The 24,127-nt window shown below is 44.2% G+C and overlaps 1 protein-coding gene across 1 annotated transcript in view; it reads right to left on the bottom strand.

Moving 5' to 3' along the window:
- The window catches only part of LOC311148366 (metabotropic glutamate receptor 4-like), a gene marked incomplete at both ends in the record, with an annotated part of 274,215 nt that overhangs the window by 21,687 nt on the left and 228,401 nt on the right, over positions 1-24,127 (bottom strand). The window lies entirely within an intron of this gene.

The raw sequence follows: 24,127 nt of genomic DNA, 5'->3' as shown, positions 1-24,127 counted from the left end.
GGCCTTAAATACTGGGAGAGGTAGTGGGTAATGCAGCGCAGCTGGCAGAGTAATTAGAGCAGAGCAGAGCAGGGACAGGTGGAGCTAGTTAGGCTGAGTAGAGAGAGTGGTGAGCAGAGTGGAAGAAAATTAAGGTGGTAACCCGGTGGAGTGAGAGGCCCATGACAGAACCCCCCCCCCAAGGGACGGCCCCAGAAGTCCCAAGAGCAACACCACGCCGGGCGGGAGGAGGGGAGCCGGAGGAGGGCTAGAACTCCTCCGAACGGTCCGAGTGAACGTCCTCATCCTCGGAGGAAGCCGGAGGGCCGTGGTCGGGAGATGGGACAGGTCCCGAGACAGGATCAGGCACAGGACAGGAAGCCGAGCGGGCCGGACGGTTAGGGACCCCTCTGGGGCGGCCCCTACGGATTGCAGGTTGATCAGGATGCCGTTGGTGGAAAGCGGTGATGAGAGTCCTATCCACAATCCGACTAGCTGGCACCCAGGTCCTCTCCTCAGGTCCATAGCCCTCCCAGTCAATGAGGTACTGGAGACCCCTACCCCTCCGTCTGGACCGAAGCAGGCGGCGGACGGTGTAAACCAGACCACCATCGACGAGCCGTGGAGGAGGAGGACCAGGCGCAGCAGGGACCAGCGGACTCTCATGGATGGGCTTAATCTTAGACACATGGAAAGTGGGGTGCACCCTCAGGGAATTAGGCAGTTGGAGCCGGACAGCAGTTGGGCTAATCACTCTTATGATAGGGAATGGGCCAATGAACCGAGGTGCCAGCTTCTGCGACTCCACCCTGAGTGGCAGGTTCTTCGATGACAACCACACCCTTTGACCAACATGGTAGGTGGGAGCAGGAATTCTCCGACGGTTGGCCCCGGTAGTGTAGCTGGCAACGGATCTGAGGAGTGTGGCTCGGGCTTGTGACCAGGTGCGGCGACATCGACGGGCAAAAGCAAGTGCAGATGGGCAAGTAACCTCCTCTTCCTGGCTGGCAAATAGAGGAGGCTGGTATCCATAAACACATTGGAAAGGGGACATACCGATGGCAGAGCAGGTCAGAGAATTGTGTGCGTACTCCACCCATGTCAATTGCTGCGACCAGGAGTGGGGGTTGCGTGAAGTCATGCATCGCAGTGCCTTCTCGAGCTCCTGATTAGCCCGCTCTGACTGCCCATTGGATTGGGGATGGAATCCGGAAGTCAGACTGACTGTGGCTCCCAGCAGGTGACAGAACTCCTTCCAAAAAGCGGAGGAGAATTGTGGACCACGGTCAGAAACTACATCCTTTGGCAGTCCGTGGATCCGGAAGACGTGTTCCAGGACCACCTGGGCGGTCTCCTTGGCGGTTGGGAGCTTGGGGAGGGGAATGAAGTGTGCCATCTTGCTGAAACGGTCAACGATGGTGAGAATGACGGTCATGCCACTTGAAGGGGGCAGCCCCGTGACAAAGTCAAGGGCGATGTGAGACCAGGGACGTCTGGGCACAGGCAGGGGCTGCAGCAATCCGGCTGGGGGCTGGCAGGACGACTTGTGTTGGTTGCAGATGGGGCAGGCTTGGACGAATTCCCGTACATCCTTCCTCAGAGAGGGCCACCAGAACCTCTGGGCGAGCAGGTTGTAAGTGCGGGTGGAGCCAGGGTGACAAGCTAGGCGGGAGTCATGTCCCCACTGAACGACCTGGGACCTCAGGTCTTCGGGGACAAAAAGGCGGTCAGCTGGGCAAGTGCTGGGACCTGGCTGGTTACGGAGAGCCTCCAGCACCTGTTCCTCAACAGCCCAGATCAGAGCTGCAACGATGCAGGGACTTGGCAGAATCGACACAGGGTCCTTGGAGGGGGTGTCATCCTTCTGGAATTGACGGGAGAGGGCGTCTGGCTTGGTGTTGCGTGATCCAGGCCGGTATGACAGAGTGAAATTAAACCTGGTGAAGAACAGGGCCCAGCGGGACTGCCTGGAGTTCAACCGTTTGGCCGTGCGGATGTACTCCAAGTTCTTATGATCGGTCCAAACGAGAAATGGAATGGTGGACCCCTCCAGCCAGTGACGCCACTCCTCCAAGGCAAGCTTCACAGCCAGCAGCTCACGGTTCCCTATGTCGTAATTGCACTCAGAGGGGGACAACCGACGTGAGAAAAAGGCACAGGGATGGAGCTTCCTATCCTCCGCAGCCCACTGAGAAATCACAGCACCAACTCCCACATCCGAGGCGTCCACCTCCACAATGAATTGCCGGTCCACATCAGGCATCTGGAGGATGGGAGCGGAGGTGAACCTCACCTTGAGGGTACTGAAGGCTTTGTCGGCTGCTGGGGTCCAGGTGAAGGGTTGCTTGGTGCTGGTTAGAGCAGTGAGAGGGGCAGCAACGGTACTGTAGTTCCGGATAAACTTCCTATAGAAGTTAGCAAACCCCAGAAACTGTTGCAGCTTCTTTCTGTTCTCCGGAACAGGCCATGAAGTGACTGCTGATACTTTGGCAGGATCCATTTGGATACTTCCCTCTGCCACTATGTACCCCAGGAAGGCCACTGTCTTGACGTGAAACTCACATTTCTCTGCCTTGGCGTAGAGGGAATTCTCCAGAAGACGATGAAGGACTTGCTGGACATGGCGGGTGTGTTCAGACAGGTCTCTGGAGTAGATTAAGATGTCATCCAGGTAAACGAAGACAAACTTGTTTAACATGTCCCGCAGTACATCATTCACTAGAGCCTGGAACACAGCAGGAGCATTGGTGAGGCCAAAAGGCATAACCAGATACTCGTAGTGGCCTGTTGGTGTATTGAATGCGGTTTTCCATTCATCTCCCTCCCGGATCCGCACTAGGTGGTAAGCGTTTCTGAGATCCAACTTGGTAAAAACAGTGGCTCCCTGGAGCAACTCAAAAGCAGAGGTGAGAAGAGGCAGAGGGTAACGGTTTTTCACTGTGATGTCGTTGAGTCCCCTGTAGTCGATGCAGGGGCGAAGAGATCCGTCCTTCTTCCCCACAAAGAAGAAGCCAGCACCAGCAGGAGATGAAGATGAACGGATTAATCCTGCGGACAGAGAGCCATTGATGTAGTCCTCCATGGACTTTCTTTCAGGAGCAGACAACGAATAAAGACGACCCTTTGGAGGAGCTGTTCCAGGGAGGAGGTCGATGGCACAGTCGTACGGTCGGTGAGGGGGCAGAGATGTGGCTCTTGCTTTGTTAAACACCTCTCTGAGACCATGGTAGCATTCTGGGACATTGGAGAGGTCAGGAGCGGAGTTAGTAGGTACTGGCCGAGGGGGTAGTGCGGCAGCAAGCAGGCAGGTTCGGTGGCAGTCCTCTCCCCACTCCCTGATCACCCCGGTCACCCAGTCGAGCTGAGGGTTGTGCCGGCGGAGCCATGGGTAACCCAGGATGAGGGGTTGGCCTGGAGAGGGGAGCAGGTGAAACTGGATAGTTTCTTGATGGTTTCCGGACAGACCCATCGAGACCGGGGCCGTGACATGAGTGACCGATCCGAGTAAGTGCCCGTCCAGTGCCCGGGCAGGAATAGGAGGTGTCAAACGGAGGTTCTCCAGTCCCAGTTGGCGTGCCAGCTTGATGTCCATTATGTTGGCTTCGGCGCCAGAATCCACCAGAGCAGCCAGGGTGTGAGTTGAGTCAGAGAGGCGGAGGTGAACTTGCAGCAGGGGTTTGCGGTCGGAGGACTGGATGGTCATTGAACTCAACCGGACTCCCCCTATGCCCGGTGAGCTTCGGCCCTTTAAAGGGCAGGTTACCACACGATGTCCCTCACCTCCACAATAGAGGCAGAGGTTTGAGGTGAAGCGGCGCTGGCGCTCTGCAGGAGTGAGGGAGGCTCGCCCAATCTCCATAGGCTCAGACTGATCAAGCTGACCTGGGTGAGTGGCAGTAGATGACAGGAGCCCAGTCGGATCTCTCCGAATGCCGGTAGTAGGTGGACCTTGGCGCCCCCTCTCACGACGACGGGTCTGTATCCTTCTGTCGATCCTGACAGTCAGTGCGATGGCTTCATCAAGAGTGGAAGGCAGTTCATGGGAGACCAACTCGTCCTTGATATAGTCAGCCAAACTATGGAAGAACGCGTCCACCAACGATGGTGTGTTCCAAGAACTTCGTCTAGCCAGGGTTCGGAAGTCGATGGAATGGTCTGCGACTGTACGTCTGCCTTGTCGAATACTGAACAGTTCACGAGACGCCTCTGCGGTGGGTGAATCCAGGTCAAACACCTTCAGCATCTCCTCAGCAAACAGGTCGAAGGTTGCACATGCGGGGGTTTGACGTTCGAACTCTGCTGTTCCCCAGAGTCGAGCTCGGCCCGTCAGGTGAGTGATGGCATATCCAACTTTAGCCCCCTCCGTGGCGAAGGTCCTTGGCTGCAAGGAGAACTGAAGTCGGCAGCTAGTCAGGAATGGCCGGACCTGGGTTGAATCGCCGTTGAACCGCTCGGGGTTTCCAATCTTGGGTTCCGGAGCAGCGGCTGCAATGACCGGGGCAGGTAACTCGGGGGCTGGGCTGGTGGGCAGACTGGCTGGGGTAAGGTTGGTGAGGAGTTGAATGATCAAGGCGAGTTGTTGTTGCTGCTGCTGGAACTGCTGCTCATGCTCATCGGTTTCCATGTCGGGGAAAGTGTGCGCTGAGTCCATAATGGTCAGATCGTACTGTCACGGTTCAGACAGACGACCAGAGGACCACAATTGCGTCACACCAGAAAGTTTATTAAACTTAAGGGAAAAGGGAAGTAGGGAGTGAATGAAGGCTCCAGGGGTAACAGGGATCCCGTCCAATGCGCTGGGTCTGTGCCCCCCCCAGTGGCAGCGATGCGTCCTATGAAGCCGGTGGTGGGTGGTCCAGAAGTCCTGGGGGGGGGGAGACACAGACACAACAGGGCGGAATGAAACCAGGCAGCAGTACAGTTCAAGGGAAATCCAAAATACGTAGTAGCAAGGCAGAAGGCTGGTCAGAGTTACCGGGATTGAAGAGTAGTCAGGAGTCGTAATGGCAGAAGCAGGTCTGGATCTCCTGAGGCAGAAGAGTATCCAAAAAACAGGCATGTCCGGGGTCACAAAACCAGGGTGAGCCAGAAGCGCGAGCAAACAGGTTCCGGGTGTGAGCTTTGCAGACGATCTGACACCGGAGAGCTGAAAGACAGGGCCTTAAATACTGGGAGAGGTAGTGGGTAATGCAGCGCAGCTGGCAGAGTAATTAGAGCAGAGCAGAGCAGGGACAGGTGGAGCTAGTTAGGCTGAGTAGAGAGAGTGGTGAGCAGAGTGGAAGAAAATTAAGGTGGTAACCCGGTGGAGTGAGAGGCCCATGACAGAGGGTACGGCTAGGTTCGGGGAAAATACTGAAATCTCTCGGCAAGGTCCGTAACTACGAGGGTACGGCTAGGTTCGAGGATATAGGGAATAATTGAATTAGTAATTGGTATCGGCAAGGTTCGTAACTACGTGGGTACGGCTAGGTTCGAGGAATTACACCGGCAAGGTCCGTAACTACGAGGGTACGGCTAGGTTCGGGAAATTTTAGATAATATAGGGAATAATTGAATTAGTAATTGCTATCGGCAAGGTTCGTAACTACGAGGGTACGGCTAGGTTCGAGGAATTACACCAGCAAGGTCCGTAACTACGAGGGTACGGCTAGGTTTGGGAAATTTTTGATAAATACTGGCGACCGGGAAGGTCCGTAACTACGAGGGTACGGCTAGGTTCGGCGGAGTATTTGGTAGATAGGAATAGTAGGCGAGTTTGGAAGGAGTAATAGTAAATTGGGAACATAAAGGTAAAAGTAATGAATAACTAGTATGAATAAACTGTAACGTTTGAACTGATATAACTGAACTGTAACGTTTGATGTTTGACATAACAAATACTGGTTTCAAATAATTAAATTGAAGTAATATGGTTTATCGTTTGATTTGACATAACAACCATTGGTTAAATAATTGAAATAATTTGGGTTATTCTTTTTGATTTACCATTTGATGTGTGGCTGTTAGATTAATTTGGATTTTAAGAATAATGACTAAAGGATTTTACCCCAAATACAGTATAAATGTTAGAATTATCATGTAGTGTCAACCCACTAACAGAGGGGGCGGTACAAAGGTGGGAGGAGCATAGTGCCTTTGTTTGTCAAGAAGTATAAAAACAGTATGTATGTGTTTTTAGCGCCAGAGCTCTCTCCATGAATAAACATACAAAAAATCCTTCTCCGTGGTTATGGACCTTGAATCATTGATGATTAAAACCAGAGCCTTACAACCTCTGGTAATGATTCAAGCTTAGGTTGAATTAGAGATAGAAATTCACATGACAGATTGGTCCTTCTGAGCAGAGCTTAAATACATCTTTATCGTTCTGAAGACACCGAAACCCGTGCACGGGCGGGTGATAGCATCCGTGAATGAGTCCTGGCCTTCGACGTTAAGGTTATAAACAGGCCGGTGATTACTCTTTATGAACGATAAAGACGTTAACAAGTTTGAAAAAGCATTTAAAATCCAAACTGCAAGGAAGAGGTCAGTAATTTTTATTCATGGATTTTGGTGAAATGATTTGAACTTGTATAAGAATAATTTTATTCTTGTGAAAGGGCAGAGAATAGTTACCAAAGTCAAAGGAAGTAATAATTATTTACGAAACAGGGAGGGTCCGCAATTGATCCTAGGTAAATAGCTATTACAAAAATAAACTAGTCCGAAATGACATGGAGTGAATTGCAATCACAAATGTAAACTAGTTAATATTGTCATTGTACGAGATGCAGTGTAACAGTATAAACAGGGAGATAATTATCATCGTGTGAGATAGATGAGTCGGGAGTAGCGTATACGACTGGGGATTTGCTAGAACTTTGTAGCAAATGATTGTATAAGGTCGTATATGTGTGAGACTTAATCCATCGGGAGACGTGATAGTTATTTCAAGGAAGGAGCTAAAAAAATAAGTTGCGTGAGAAAAAATGGTTATCGACCCCTTTCATGAAACCGGAGTTTTAAATGAAAAACTCTGGGTTAGGGGTTAAATAATTTTAAATGGTTAATTACAAAAACAGATCATACGTTGGCTCAAAAGACGCACTAAAATAATAGCTCCTAGAATAATAATTCTGGGAAATATTACTAAAGGGGGGATTTTTATTTCTCCACCGTGGGAAATAAAACTTCTAAGGAGATCGAATAAATATGTGTTATGGATCCATTTGGGAGAAGAGGTATGAATTTATTGGGCATCTCGAAGTAAAAAAGTTAGTAGGCAGATGCATATCAAATGAATTTGAAAAAAAAAACAGCGAAAGGAGGGGCTGGAGACAGCGAGTGTGTTTTTTTTAAGCGCGAAAGTGCTTTAACGGTAACAAAGGAATATTTAACCATCGTGACTGCATGGGTAAAGAAAAGGAGGAGGACAGTACATTTTTGGTTCAACGGGTAAAATGTTTGAAAAAATGATTCGTGTCAATTAAGAATTGGCTAAAAACACCACAAAGCGATTATTTGAGAGGTACCTATAAAGTCCAACGATGCATGTGTATGAACTTTCGCACTCAAACGTAGACGTACGTAATGAGTGAGAAAGTAGAGAATATTTGCATTTTTGGTCAGTTGGCAGACGCTCTGATCCGGAGCGACTTGAAAAACCAATAGAGAGTTGCATTGAACTATTCTGTCGTGTTGGGCATTTAAATGGCATAAGGTGAAATATGTGTGTATGAGGGAATTCAACGTCGGGTATGAATGATAACCGGATACTACTTAGTATTTGGTTGGTTAAATGCTGAATAAAAGATTTGAGGCGTGGTTATGGGGTAACTAGGAAGATGCACTTATTCAATAGAGAATGGGTGGAGAGAGAGTTTTTTTTACGTGTATTAAAAGTTGCATTAGATAGCTTTAGTAATATTCTAGATATGTCTATGAAAATATGTTATAAGTACGAATGACATTATTTCCTAAGAAGGAAGATTGTAGGGAAGTTTCCCGCGCCTCCCCCATAATGTAGGAAGGAGCAGGAGAGGAGGGGGGGGGGGGGTGAGAGACAGTAAATAAGTTCAGATGGTAGGAATGTCATGTATGCTGATCAACGATATCAAGCATTTGTTTTATTGATTGGGGCCGAATCAGAGAGAACTGTTAAAGATATTGAATAGCGAACTGAAAGGGGTTAGCGGGAAAATACAAATAGTTGGAAAATTTTAAAACGATAATTTATTTTCGTTACAGGGAAGCAAGTGGCATTGGCTGTTGTGCTGGGGGAATAGCGCCAGCCTGTGGTGGGTTCTGGATTTGTTATAAATAACTTTATATTTTAAACTAAAGTGATGGAATAGACTACAATTATAACATCAGAAAAAGGACAATATAATTCGTAATAGTTATTATAATTATTATTGATAGGTATTGCAGTTATTATTATCCTGAGTGGCGCAGTGGTCTAAGGCACTGCATCGCAGGGCTAACTTTGTCACTAGAGATCCTGGTTCGGATCCAGGCTCTGTCGCAGCCGGCAGCGACCGGGAGACACATGGGCGGCGCACAATTGGCCCAGCGTCATCCAGGGTAGGGGGGAAAATGGCCGGCAGGGATGGAGCTCAGTTGATAGAGCATGGTGTTTGCAACGCCAGGGTTATGGGTTCGATTCCCACGGGGGGAGGCCAGTAAAAAAAATAAAAATAAAAAAAATAAAAATGTATTCACTAGGTCGCTCTGGATAGGAGCGTCTGCTGGGTGACTAGAATGTAAATGTATTATCATTGATTCAGTAATGATAGGAGGGAAGTAGCGATAGAGCTGTGAGGGTTGAGTTGAGGACAAGGAGAATGATTTGTGGCTCTGGTTGGCGGGAAAAAGGAGAGGCAGAGACAGACTTAGAGAGACAGAGGAAGTTAGAGAGGGAGAGAATAAAAGAAAAAGAGGAAACTGTTTAGGTTTGAAAAACAAGCAGGCTGAGAGACAGAGACAACAGTTTCTGGAGCTTGAAAAGCAGAGACTAACAGAGTAAGAAAAGGAACAGATGAGAGCAGAGTATTTAATGGCCACTAGGGGAAATAGCTGGGAGAGGTAGAACTCCAGAATAGAAGGGGAGAGAGATTTTACTAGGGGGTGGATCAAATAATTGATAATGGATCATTTGAAATGAGATCACATGTAGCAGATTTAGAGTAATCAATTAAATAATCATTGTATACTCGAGGAATTTTGAGGGATTTTATGAAGTTAGGCAGTATTTAGGTCATAAGAGGGAGCTAACAAATTAAGTTGAGCCTAACTATTTTTGATTGTTATTTTTCAATTGGGTTTTTCAAATAAATAAAAAACACACCCAGCATGATGTTTATAAAGGGTTGTTATGTTGAATTTAGGGAATTTTCAACAGTTCATAGGTGGTGTTTACTATGCTGTGGGATGGAACGGTTTATTGGGTGATATTTGAAACTAAATTAATGGAATAAGCTGCAGTAATCAGAGGAATGTACAATCTAAGGCGAGACAACTATTGCCTAGATCATTGATTTAGCAATAGGATCAGGTAGATAAGGACTAGAAAAAAAAAATTAGATGAAGAATGATGAGCTTTTTGGTAAGGATAGACTGCTGTAAAGCTTGGGTACTCATTATGTACTGCATACGGGTAAATTAAGTGATCTTATCTATGGGAAGGCAATGGCAGCCCATGGTAAAATCATTTGGAACTCTGAGGAGGAAGAACAGGTTATGTTGTTGCTCTCTTCCCAAACAGTCTTAGCTTTTCATAAATATATCAGGGATGTTACCCAAATGGTAGAGAGTAAAGAGGGATATGACATTGGTCGTGGTTTAAAGATGATGGTTTTTTTTTTTGGTGGGCTATTAGAGATAACTGGGTTAATCACGAACATAGAGGTTTTTATTCTTTGTTGCTAGGCAGAATACTTAGGTGACCTAAAAATGGACTTGTCATGTCCAACAATCAGTCTTCAGGTCAAGCCCGGGAGAGCCGGGGTAGAACAGAGGTTGAACTAAACATAAGTGTTTTTACAAGATAAGAGATTGTTTGTTGGATTACTAATTGATTCTGAACTGAATGAAAGTCGAATTTAGCCGCCATAAAGACAAAGGAAGTGGGAGGAGCAATAAAGAAGCAAAAAACAATCTCAAAAATGAAAGGCATGGCAATTGGTTGATAAATAACCTAAGGGAATGTTTAGGAAGGTGGAAAAAATTGACACATAAGCAGAACTATGTGTCAAGAGGGGGGAAGAGGCTAATTGTATTAAATAATATACGAAGGAGAGGACAAAATACTTTTAAAAAAAAACATTTTTTTAGATACAGTCTAAAAAGAGAATGCAGTCAGAAATTGTTAGATTAATCTGAACATGTGTGAAGATAGTTTATTAACCACACCCGTATGTCAGAGGTTTTGTGCCCCACAGGTGAACTAAAGGAGAAGGTGACCCACTATCTAACCAGGTGACTGGTGAGCATCCAGTCACTAGAAGGAAAACTGGAAGCAGGCCTGTTGGGAAGGGCCCTATCAGGTTATGTTGGTCACCACCTTGGCCATTAGAATAGCAAAGAGAGGAACCTGGGTCCATGTTACCCACTGCAAGAAGGTAGGACCACATACAAGCACCGCTTAGCACACGCAGAGTTGACGAGCGGAACTGGGCCACAGGGTCCGGGGGTCACCTCTGTCAACGAAGATCTCCTACCCAGACCTATCATCACTGTAGTGTGTTCCTAGGGTGTGAGTATGGGGTGGTACCGAGCAGAAGGACTCAAGACAGGAGAGGGTTGGCGGTTTTTGGGAATATGAGTGACCCTGAGCTGCATCATAGTCTCGACAATAGTCGTGGTAGGTCAAGATCCACCACCACCTCGCACCAATTACGCTATGGCCTTACCATTATTAAGAAATAAAAGGGAAGCGACCCAACATACTGACCGTCAAGGGCGAGTGATCTACAAAATAGGAGTCAGAGAGGGGTGGGGAGTAAGATTCAAAATTAGGATTAGGGATCTTATCAGAGCGGATAAGCAAGCAACATGGGATTATAAGATCCCGTTGTATTTATGTTCAGCTCCCTTGGCAGATTGTTCCTGGGCTCAGGTATTTAGACATACTGGGGGACGGAGATATGAGACGGGGGGGGGGGGGGGGGGGGGGGGGGGCTGGACGTCCAGATGGAGGATAAGAAGGTATAACGACATCCCCACGGAAATGGTAGTAACGATAGTAAAAGTCACTAAAGAGGACATGAAAATAACTTACTGGGCTTGCGCGGACGTATACGGACGGGATACTTGTCTAAGATTACATTTGATGGAGTCAAAAGATATAGAGGGAGCAGGTACTGTCATTAATCCATTAATGGCAATAGACCGAGTAAATCAGTCAAGGGATGACGGAGTCAATTTGACTAACCCGTCCACTATTAAAGATTTTCTCCTCCAAGAATGGAACCATGGGGAAGTGGAGGGGGTCCCTGATGAGAATCTCTGGTTAAAGTGGATGAAATACACCGCTAGGGCCTTGGGGGAGACCAATTGTTATGCATGCTCCATTGGGCGACCAACAATGTTGACCGCCCCAATGCCAAAGGCAATGTTTCCCTGTGTATTAGACCTGGGGTCCAATCAAAAAGAGCCCAATTGCACAGGGATTGGGCTGGCAAAATTGACATACTCGGCCAGCCCACCTAGATTCACTTTAACTCCTGGCGAATACCAGTGTTACAGACATAGAAATGGCACCCTTAACTTGGGTGATTTTGATGGCTGTAAGGAGATAATTAATGTGACTGATTTAGATAAGGAAGGAAGGAAAAAAATAATTAGGAACCTAACCATCCCTCTGACTGATGTGTGGTGGGCATGCACTAACAAAGGGAGCATTCGGCAGACATTACCAGAGGGATGGGTGGGTACTTGTGCACCAGTATTGTTGGTCCAACCTGTAAGAATTGGTCATCAAAGACCAGTGACAGGAAGAATAATTAGGAGAAAAAGAAATAAGTCAGGAAGGAAATAGCCCAATTTGGATAGATGGTATAGGCATCCCCAGGGGTGTTCCAGACGAATACAAAGCTATGAATCAAATATGGGAGAGTTTTACTACAACATTTTTCAGGTGGGTGACAATAAACAAAAATGTGGATTGGATAAATTATATCTATTACAACCAACAACGATTTATTGACCAGACTAGAGATGCAGTAAAGGGGATCTCTGAGCGATTATCCGCCATCCCGCTCATAACTTAGTAGAGGTTGGTTCTAGATCAGGCAGAAAGGGCCGGTGTCTATAGAAAGATAAGCCATTGTTGCACATTTATCCCTAACAACACCACACTGGATGGGACAGTCACCAGAGCTCTTGCAGAATTAACTGCACTAAGTGAAGGATGAACTGAACTCAGAAGTTAGTACATTGTGGATAGGGTGGTTTGATGAAATATTTGGTAAATGGAAAACCCTAGCAGCCACCATCTTAGGAGCGATCAGTGTTTGTATGGGTATTCTTGTATTATGTGGTTGTTGTCTTGTTCCCTGTGTCCGAGGATTGGTGAGTCAGGCGTTGGTGAAATGCAGTATCTAAACAATGATGAGAGATGGACTGACTCCGGACTCTGACCAGGGGAATGTGAAAAACGATCCTCCAGGCTTGGTGGATGACGAGGATTTGGACCCTGAAAGACCGCAATTGGATGAAATGTTTATTGGTTCTGATGTGATCTCTGAGATTAGTCATGCTTGTAAAATACATTTATCCTGAATGTGGGAATATTTAGTCAAAGGGGTGGATTGTTAGATTAATTTGGATTTTAAGAATAATGACTAAAGGATTTTACCCCAAATACAGTATAAATGTTAGAATTATCATGTAGTGTCAACCCACTAACAGAGTGGGCGGTACAAAGGTGGGAGGAGCATAGTGCCTTTGTTTGTCAAGAAGTATAAAAACAGTATGTATGTGTTTTTAGCGCCAGAGCTCTCTCCATGAATAAACATACAAAAAATCCTTCTCCGTGGTTATGGACCTTGAATCATTGATGATTAAAACCAGAGCCTTACAACCTCTGGTAATGATTCAAGCTTAGGTTGAATTAGAGATAGAAATTCACATGACAGTGGCACTGTAAGAATACTGGTTTTAAATAATTATGTTGAAACAATTTGGTTTATTATTTGATTTAACGTTTGATGTTTGACATAGCATAATACTGGTTTTAAATAATTATGTTGAAGCAATTTGGTTTATTATTTGATTTAACGTTTGATGTTTGACATAGCATAATACTGGTTTTAAATAATTAAGTTGAAGCAATTTGGTTGATTATTTAATTTAACGTTTGATGTTTGACCCTGCAAAATACTGGTTAAATAATTAGACTGAAATAATTTGGTTTATCGTTGAAATATAAATATGCACCGACTTTAACTAATTAGTTGGGAATAATTTGATTTAAATAAATAGATAGACGTACTTTAAATAATTAAATAATGGACGAATATTGCAAATTAAAACAAAAAACATGACTACCAGTGGAGAAGCGGAAAGAATATTGAAGGTTCTAAAATCCACACTTGAAACTAATGGAGGAAAGGACGGGAAGGAATGGAGCAGGCGAGGAGAGAAACTCTATAAGGAATGGATAGAGGATGGTTGGATACCATCCCCCGATGGAGTGCCTGTGGGAAGCGAGCCAGGGAAAATACTGGAATCGTTGAAGCGGAAAACCCAGAAAACTGAGGAAGAATGGAATAAAGAAGGAGAACCCAGAAGAGGTAAAATCAAGGAAGCAATGGAAAAAGCAAGGCTGAAGGAAAGAATAGGACTAGCAGTGTTGGGAAAACTTAAGAAAATATGGGAAGAAAAACAGAACAATGGAGGAAAGCTGGACAAGACAGAGGGAATTAGATTTCCTACGGCACCACCCCCACCCAGATTATACCCAGAACTGCCTACGTCACCACCCTCATACGAGGCACCAAAGCTGATGGCTCCAACGCTTGACATTGTGGGGAAAGTCGAATATCATAAGCGACCAGAAGAGGAAGAGGGAGAAAAATGGGTGAGGGTTTGCGATCTGGGCGATCGGAGACAGGAGGTAGGGGCACTGCTAGAAGCAGCAAGAGCTATACGAGACGGGGTTGAGAACATGTCCAGATTACAGGAAGAAGAAAGTCGTATGAGCCTGACGGGTGACGGCGACAGGGGAAGCCTGATGCTTGATGGGGGTTTGACCCAAACAGAACTGAAGAATCAGGAAAGGGAGGACAGAGAGAGAGAAGAAAGAAATAAGGAACTGAAAATATTGGAAGAGGAAGTAAGAAGAGGCGCGGAACAGCTGCAGGAGATGGAGAGAACCATACGAGACTTGAGCGAGGAAAGGAAACAAGGAAGTAGAGCAAACTCCCTTCCTAGAGGGCACTATTGTCACGCTCTGGCTCCGGGACTGTGTATTTTGAGCCAGGGTGTGTTCATTTGGTTGTGTTGTATTTGGTTGTGTTTCATTGTTTGGTCGTGTGACTCCCAATCAGTGGTAACGAGTGTCAGCTGTCGGCTCGTTATCTCTGATTGGGAGCCATATTTAAACTGTCAGTGTTCACCTTAGTGTTGTGGGTTTTTGTTCCTTTACGGTCATTGTAACTGTGGACTTCACGTATCGTTTATTGTTTTTGCACTTTAGTATAATAAAGTCATCATGTTCGCTCAACACGCTGCGTATTGGTCTGCTCCTTTTGAAGACGATCGTGACAACTATATAGATATGGGAGAAGGGCATGGTGAAGCAGTGAGAGAGAGAGAGAGTAGGAGGGGGCCAGTACCCACTGATAGCTTTGCCTAATCTATTGGCGGGGAATGAAAGGGGCCTCAGCAACCTTAGATGTATACAGTAATAATAATAATAATATGCCATTTAGCAGACAGGCCATGAACACAGAGGACGTGGCCAGAGCGGTAGAAGGAATGACCCAACCCAAAACAGGAATAGTAAGGTTTGGGCTGCCGTTAGAGGGCAATGGGTTTCAGGGGATGCCCAGAGGACACATTTGCCATGGGCCGATCACGGAGAGTATGTTGGGAAAATAACTGAATTGTGTAATAGCCTCAGAGAGACATGCAATCCATCATGAGCAGAATAACAGACAGGACAGAGCCAAGAAAGAGCAGAAAGGAGCAGAGTACCTAATGGCCACTCTTGGGGAAATAGCGGGTAAAGGCAGGGAAAAGTGAAGAATACAGCGGGGGAGGTCGATGCTTCAACTGTAACAAGGAGGGACATTTTGCCAGAGAGTGTGAGGCCCCGTGTAAATACTGTAACAAAACAGGTCATAACCATCGTGACTGCAGAGCTAAAGGAAAGGGCAATGTCCGGGAAATGACAGTCTATTTTTTGGTTCCACGTGTAAAAAGTTTGAAGAAGTGATTTGTGTCAATTAAGAATTGGCTAAAAACACCACGAAGCGATTATTTGAGAGGTACCTATACATTTCTAACGATATATACGCATGAACTTGCTCACCCAAACGTAGACGTACGTCATGGGTGAGAAAGTAGAGAATATTTACATTTGCGGTCATTTAGCAGATGCTCTTGTCCAGAGCGACTTGCAGGAGCAATTGGGGTTGGGTGCCTTGCTCGGGGGCACATCGGCAGATTTTTCGCCTGGTCGGCTCGGGGATTGGAACCGGCGACCTCTCGGTTGCTGGCACGGTGCTCTTGGTTACTGGGCTACCTGCCGCCCCATATGAGTTTAAGGTTGTGCCGTTGTTTGATCATGTGATAAGGTTTAATGGGTAATCGGACCATAACTAATGTGGTTATATAAGTAATGTATGTAAATAGTAGAGAGCCAATAGAGGTTTCCATTGAACTATTATGTTTTGTTGGGCATTTCAATGGCATAAGGTGAAATCTGTGTGTATGAGTGAATTCAACGGCTGGTATGGGTGGTAACCGGATACTACTGAGTATTTGGTTTGTTGATGTTGAATGGAAGATTTGTAGCGTGGTTGGGGTTAAATAGAAAGACTCACTTATTCAATAGGGAATGGGTGAAGGGAGAGAGAGTTTTTGTGTTGCTGAATGAGGTGAGAGCTAGTGCGATTTTCATTTGGTGACGTCACTTGCTCTATGAACTGGAAGTAGTTGCTTTGAAAGAATCATTGTAGAGTGACTGGCGATGTATGTAGAGGGTCCCGGGTTCGAACCCAGGTAGGGACAGTGGGTAAAGCTTTCGCATTGGGGCTATGGACCTAGATTATGACGTAGATTGAGAAATGTGAAAAGTTGAATTAGATAGCTTTAGAAGTATTCTAGAAAGGTCTATGAAAATATGTTACAAGTACGAATGACATTATTTCCTAAGAAGGAAGATGATTAGGGCAGGTCCCCGCGCCTCCCCCGTTGTGTAGGAAGGAGCGGGGAGAAGGGGTGAGAGACAGTTCATAGTTTAAATGATAGGAATATAATTAAATGTATGCTTATAGCAAGTATTTGTTTTATTAATTAGGGCCTAATCAGAGAGAACAGTTAAAGAAATTGAATAGCGAACTGAAATGGCGATAGAGCTGTGACAATTGAGTTGAGGACAAAGGATTATTTAAAAAAATATATAGAGACAGTCCAGCGAGTTAGATTGAGCTGTAAGATTTCAAGTAGTCTAAATACTTGACTGGAAGGCAGTGCTTTGATAAATTCTAATTGTTATTACTTTATTCGATAGGTTGCGTAACACCAGTGGTGTATGAAAATAATTGGTGAATTCTAAAACGATAATTTGGTTTCGTTACGTGAACAATGGGATATCGTTTTTACTATTAGGATGATGGATTAAATAAACCGTTTTTCTGCGTTATGAAGTTATTAAACAATAGGTTTATATTTTATAACCTCAATACAACAGGTTGAGAGGATTAAATTAATAGAAAGGGGTTATAGGGTTATATTAGAAGGTGTAGTGAACTTAATGAAACGTGGTATTATATAGTGTCTTCCAGGATTGATGGAAGTCTCCTATAGCATTATGTTAAGGGGATGCCTGGGATAAAATATAATGTCTTACTTACACGGAGTATGTGATTGAATTGGCTAATGAATGAAATATGACATTTACAGGGGGGACAGGAACAATAGAAGGGGAGACAGATTTTCCTAGGGGGTTGATCAAATAATTGATAATGGATCATTTGAGATGAGATCACATGTAGCAGATTTAGGGTAATCAATTAAATAATAATTGTATACTCGAGGAAATTTGAGTGGTTTTATGGATTAGTTATGAGGAATTAGATTGATACAAACAATTATTGATGGGTTAGGACTGGGGATATCTGTATCATGTTTTGTGTGTACTACCATCTTTAGATTACTGATGGTAATTGAAGGTTAACAAAATGTATAACCAGGAGAAAGAGATTAGCTTATCTCATTGGAATGTTGCCCAGGGCTAGGGGGAGCAGTAGTGAAGTTAGGCAGTATTTAGGTCATAAAAGTGAGCTACCAAATTAAGTGGGGCCTGGCTATTTGTGGTTGTTGTTTTTCAAATTGGGTTTTTCAAATAAAAAACAACACACCTAGTATGATGGTTATAAAGGGTTGTTATGTTAAATTTAGGGGGTTTGTGTTAGGTTTGAAAGATTTAAGTATGGACCTGTCATGTCCAACCATCAGTCTTCAGGTCAAGCCCGGGAGAGCCGGGGTAGAACGGAGTTTGAACTAAACATGAGTGTTTTTACAAGATAAGGGATTGATTGATTGGATTACTATTGATTCTGAACTGAATGCAAGTCGAATTTAGCCGCCATAAAAGACAAAGGAAGTGGGAGGAGCAATAAAGAAGCAAGGGACAGTCTAAAAAAATAAATAAGGGATGGCAATTGGATGATAAATTACCAATATTACCTAAGTGATTGTTTAGGTAGGTGGTAATATTGACACATGAGCAGAATCATGTGTCAAAAGGGGGATGATAGTAGATGGTAGGATTGAATAATAAATATATACGAAGGAGAGGTCAAAATACTTTTAAAAAAAGGAATGCAGTCAGAATTAGAAATTGAGAGCTGAACACGTGTGAAGATAGTTTATTAACCACACCCGTATGTCAGAGGTTTTGTGCCCCACAGGTGAACTAAATGAGAAGGTGACCCACTCTATCTAACCAGGTGACTGGTGAGCATCCAGTCCCTAAAGAAGAAAAACTGGAAGCAGGCCTGTTGGGAAGGACCCTATCAGGTTATATTGGTCACTGCCTTTGCTATTAGAATAGCAGAAAGAGCAACCTGGGTCCACGTTACCCACTGCAAAAAGGTAAGAACACATGCAAGCACCACTAAACACATGCGGAGTTAGAGAGAAGAACTGGACCAATAGGGTCTGGGGATCACCTCTGTTAACGAAGATCTCCTACCCCGACCTATCATCACTGTAGTGTGTTCTCAGGGTGTGAGTATGGGGTAGTACCAAGCAGAAAGACTGAGGACAGGAGAGGGTTGGTGGTTTTTGGGAATATGGATAACTTGAGTTGCATCATAGTCTCGGCAATGGTCTTGATATGTCAAGATCCACCACCAATTACGCTATGCCCTTACCATTGTTAAGAAGTAAAAGAGAAGAGAAGCGACCCGACATACTGACCGCCAAGGACGAGTGGCCTACAAAATGGGTGTCAGAGAAGGGCAGACTGTCAGATTCAGAATAAGGGTTAGGGACGTAGCCAACGGGTGGGGTACATGTCAATAAGCAATTTGGGATTATGAAATCCCATTATATTCGTGTTCGGCCCCCACGGCGGAATGTTCCTAGACTCAAGTGTTTAAAAACACTTGGGGATGGGGATATGAGACCGAGGGTGACTGAACATCCAGATGGGGGGTAAAGAGAAACAAAGACCTCACCAATTATCAATTGGAGAGTAGTAATGTGACGGACTTAAGTTCGGAAGCACAGGAGAGAATTCTGAACCTTACAGACCCTGTAACCGATGTGTGGTGGGCGTGTGCCAGTAAAGGCAGTATAAGGCAGAGAATTCCAAAAGGGTGGCTAGATATGTGCGCCCTGGTTCTACTGGTTCAGCTAGTTAGAATTAGTCACCAGGAACCAAGGATTAAACAGATGTAGGAGGAGTTTTAACAAGAAGGAGAATAGCCCTATTTAGATGGATGCGATTGGGATACCAAGGGGGGTATCGGATGGATACCGAGCTATGAAACAATTAGGGGAAGGGTTTACTACCACGTTCTTTAGGTGGGTGACAAACAAAATTGTGGATTGGATTAATTATATCTATTACGGCCAACAACGATTTATTGGCTAGACTAGGGATGCAACAAAAGGGATCTTTGAACAATTATCCACCATCTCACTCTTATGACTTAGTAAAAAGAGGTTGGCTCTAGATCAGGCAGAAAGGAGTGGTGTCTATAGAATGGTAAGCCATTGTTGTACGTTTATCCCTAACAATACCAGTCCTGACGGGAGTATCTCTAAAGCCCTAGTTGGTTTAGATAAACTATCAGCTGAAATGAAGAGCATGGCTGGAATGGAGGGAAACGGACTGTTCTCCTGGTTGGGGGAGTGGTTTGGTAAGTATGCTGCACTGGTGGTTACTGGATTTCTGACCCTAGTAGTTGTGTTTCTAATATTAATGTGCTGTGATGCCTGTGTAATTCCTTGTTTGAGAAAGTCTGTTACAGATGTCGTGCATACGGCTGGTATGATGCCCCTCCTAGGGGCTCAAGAAGGAGATGCAGACACTGAGATGAAGCTGACTGAGGATGACCCTTGGTTTGCTATTGGTGAGGTGGTGGAGTAACACCCTAGTGGGTGTCTAAAGGGGGAATCAAAATTCCCTGTTTGTGTTTTTATGTTTTATAAATCCATTTTAACAATTGTGAATGTTTGTCTTTCCTTAGGTGAAGGTTTGAAGTTCCTGGGTGGCTGGTAGCCAACCTAGTACAAGTTAGGTGTAGATGGAAGGACTGAAGGCCTTTTTATTATCATTATTGCCTATTAATAAAAGTGTGATTATTTTTGTTTGTATTGTATTTTAATGAGTGACACCCTAGTGGGTGTCAAAAGGGGGAATCCTAAATCTCCCTGAAATCACATCTAGTTATAATTTTCTTATAACTAGATGTGATGCCTAGCTTAGAAAGAATACATTAATGATTAAACATAATAGGTTTGTGCTGTACTGATATAGATTGTTTAACATAACAAGCTGTGATTAATGTGAGGAACTGTTAGGGGGTAGGCAGAGACAGACTTGTGACTCACACACACACACACTGCCTCTTTATTAAACTGCTCAAGGACATGTGTACTGCTACAATGAAGAAGAACAAACTATGTCTGAGGTTGCTGACTCGAGACAAGTTGTAAAGATAACAACTAATGACCGGCAACAGTGAAGCGCCAAGGGGCTGGGACCAGCCTGAGCGCCAACGATAGGTTGGGTAAGTTTAAACCACACCCAGCCTCTATTCTGACAGGCCCAGCAGGGAGCGGGAACTATCTCTGTCAGAGTATTTAAAGAAGAACTTATAACAATAGCTCAGTTCTCTGTCTGCCCTGCGTGGTTTTTCAGTGGGCCCGTATATACGAACATCATATTTACCACTCAAGTGTTTGCATTAATTAAAATACTAGTACATCTTAAAAGACGTGTGTTCACCTCTTTTGTTCCTTATACCAGATTCGAATTGACGCAACTTAACATCAGGAACAGTCGGAGGTGGAGGCGGCTGTGGAGCCATTATAGCGGCGCTTGTGGAAGGGTGGGTAGGCTCTGCACACGGAGCTAGCTGGAGCTCGGGAGCACCATCGCTGTTGGACTTGGTGGCAGACTCAGTGGTCTGATGCTGCTGCTAACTTACTGCTCATCGCTCTCCTTCTCATTTGTTTCTGATATCCATCGTGGCAGATTAGCTGGTTCAAGCTAGCTAAATAGGCTAAGGCAAATAACACTAACACTTTTTACCGCTATAGCTAAGAGTGAAGCATATTCCAAGGTAAACTTGACACCACCCTTTTAAATCCAAATCTAATATTACAGGTGTAGGCGAGATGAGAACGCTTTTTTCCCTGCTTTTTTTTGGAAACCCAAAGGATTCATACCTAACTGCCCAGTGGCTTTCCGAGGCACAGGATTTAGTATGATATATTACATTTCGTATGGTGGAACAAGCTCCCTCACGACGCCAGGACAGCGGAGTCACTCACCACCTTCCGGAGACATTTGAAACCCCACCTCTTTAAGGAATACCTGGGATAGGATGAAGTAATCCTTCTACCCCCCCCCCCCCCCCCCCCCAAAAAAAAAAAAAAAAAAAAAAAAAAACATTGTAAAGTGGTTATCCCACTGGCTATAAGGTGAATGCACCAATTTGTAATTCGCTCTGGATAAGAGCGTCTGCTAAATGAAGTAAATGTAAATGTATGGTATGTATTAATTTCAGAATGTCCATCATTTTCATAAAATATGTTACGAATTTGCAAAGTGTACAATATGTTCTTGTCTTATATATAACCTTTTCGGCGACCCGACCAAATTCACATAGAAATGTTGAGTTATAGGTCATTCTCATCGAAAGCAAGCCTAATAAGTGGTAGATCTGTTCGATATGCACTATTTCTATGCTTCCCAATATTAAGTTTAGTTTTTGCATCTTTTAATTTCGGTTTTGTACACCAGCTGAAAATACAATATTTTTGGTTATGGAAAATATATTTCACAGTGGTTTAGATGGTACAATGATTCTGTACACAATGACTGATTGTTTTGTGACATCAACTGAAATTAGTTGAACTATTTGAATTTTAGCAACCAGGAAATGCTGGAATGATTTCGGCTTATTGCACCTTTAAGTTACTTTCTGTCTTATGTACCAAACGTAAAATATTATACTAATTTGGGTGTCCTGGATTTACTTTTACTATGTAACGTCTAGTCTATGAGACCAGGCTGCCTACACACAGCAACACAGTGTAGTTTTTTGAGCGCCAACCTGTCACTCAATCGTTTTAACTTTTTTGTTATTTTTATATAGGGACATAAAACTAAAACTGAGGGGGATAAAGTGATCATTTAAATATCTAACAACATAAATAATTAGATGCATAAGTAACTCAATCAACAAGTTTCAGATTCATACAATCAACATTGAACATTTTACAGAGAACAATAGAGATTATAATTCTCTAAATAAAGGTTTTGAAAATCAGGTCAAAAATCATGTTTTTACTATTTTGTTGATTTGGACTGCAAATACATTTTCTAAAATTGATCTGTAATAGAAGGTTAATCAAAATGATCACTACTGTGCATGGCTCTCCCTTTATTGCAACTTGTTCACTATGTTTCAGTAGTGACACATTTATTGGGGTGGTAAGGAATTCAGGTAAATATTTCAAATATGCAATACAAACAAAGTGTAGTATATTCTGTACACTTATGTCTACCTGACATACAGTACCAGTCAAGTTTGGACACACCTACTCATTCCAGGGTTTTTCTTTATTTTTACTATTTTCTACATTGTAGAATAATAGTGAAGACATCAAAACTATGATATAACTCATATGGAATCATGTAGTAACCAAAAAAGTGTTAAACAAATCAAAATATATTTCAAAGTAGCCACCCTTTGCCTTGATGACAGATTTGCACACTCTTGGCATTCTCTCAACCAGTTTCATGAGGTAGTCACCTGGAATGCATTTCAATTAACAGGTGTGCCTTCTTAAAAGTTAAATTGTGGAATTTCCTTCCTTCTTAATGCGTTTGGCCCAATCAGTTGTGTTGTCACAAGGTAGAGGGTGGTATACAGATTATAGCCCTATTTGGCAAGAACAGCTCAAATAAGCAAAGAGAAACGACAGTCAATCATTACTTTAAGACATGAAGGTCAGTCAATACGGAACATTTCAAGAACTTTGAAAGTTTCTTCAAGTGCAGTCGCAAAACCCATCAAGCGCTATGATGAAACTGGCTCTCATGAGGACCGCCACAGGAAAGGAAGACCCAGAGTTACCTCTGCTGCAGAGGATAAGTTCATTAGAGTTAACTGCACCTCAGATTGCAGCCCAAATAAATGCTTCACAGAGTTCAAGTAACAAACACATCACAACATCAACTGTTCAGAGGAGACTGCGTGAATCAGGCCTTCATGGTCGAATTGCTGCAAAGAAACCACTACTAAAGGACACCAATAAGAAGAAGAGACCTGCTTGGGCCAAGAAAAATGAGCAATGGCCATTAGACTGGTGGAAATCTGTCCTTTGGTCTGATGAGTCCAAACTTCAGATTTTTGGTTCCAACCGGCGTGTCTTTGTGAGACGCAGAGTAGGTGAACGGATTATCTCCTCATGTGTGGTTCCCACCATGAAGCATGGAGGAGGAGGTGTTATGGTGTGGGGGTGCTTTGCTAGTGACACTGTTGGTGATTTATTTAGAATTCAAGGCACACTTAACCAGCATGGCTACCACAGCATTCTGCAGCGATACACCATCCCATCTGGTTTGGGTTTAGTGGGCCTATCATTTGTTTTTCAACAGGACAATGACCCAACACACCTCCAGGCTGTGTAGGGGCTATTTTACCAAGAAGGAGAGTGATGGAGTGCTGCATCAGGTGACCTGGCCTCCACAATCACCCGACCTCAACCCAATTGAGATGGTTTGGGATGTGTTGGACGGCAGAGTGAAGGAAAAGCAGCCAACAAGTGCTCAGCATATGTGGGAATTCCTTCATGACTGTTGGAGAAGCATTCCTCATGAAGCTGGTTTAGAGAATGCCAAGAGTGTGCAAAGCTGTCATCAAGGCAAAGGGTGGCTATTTGAAGAATCTCAAATATAAAATATATTTTGATTTGTTTAACAGTCTTTTGGTTACTACATGATTCCATATGTGTTATTTCATAGTTTTGATGTCTTCACTATTATTCTGAGTAGGTGTGTCCAAACTTTTGACTGGTACTGTATGTTGGAAGACATGTGTGCTGAAAGTTTGGGAGGAATAGTTTTATTTACCCCCGTTTGGCTTGGTGAGTCAGTCACTTAAAGTGTGTCTGTAGGAAAACATGACAAACCATATCTGACAATTATCCAACGTAGCCGACATTTCAAAGCTGCCTGTTTCAGAAAAAAATG

The sequence above is a fragment of the Coregonus lavaretus genome, assembly GCF_964263955.1.
Source record: "Coregonus lavaretus genome assembly, chromosome: 20".
NCBI lineage: Eukaryota > Metazoa > Chordata > Actinopteri > Salmoniformes > Salmonidae > Coregonus > Coregonus lavaretus.
The sequence above is the reverse complement of the archived record's forward strand: the minus strand, read 5'-3'. Positions and strand labels throughout refer to the sequence as shown.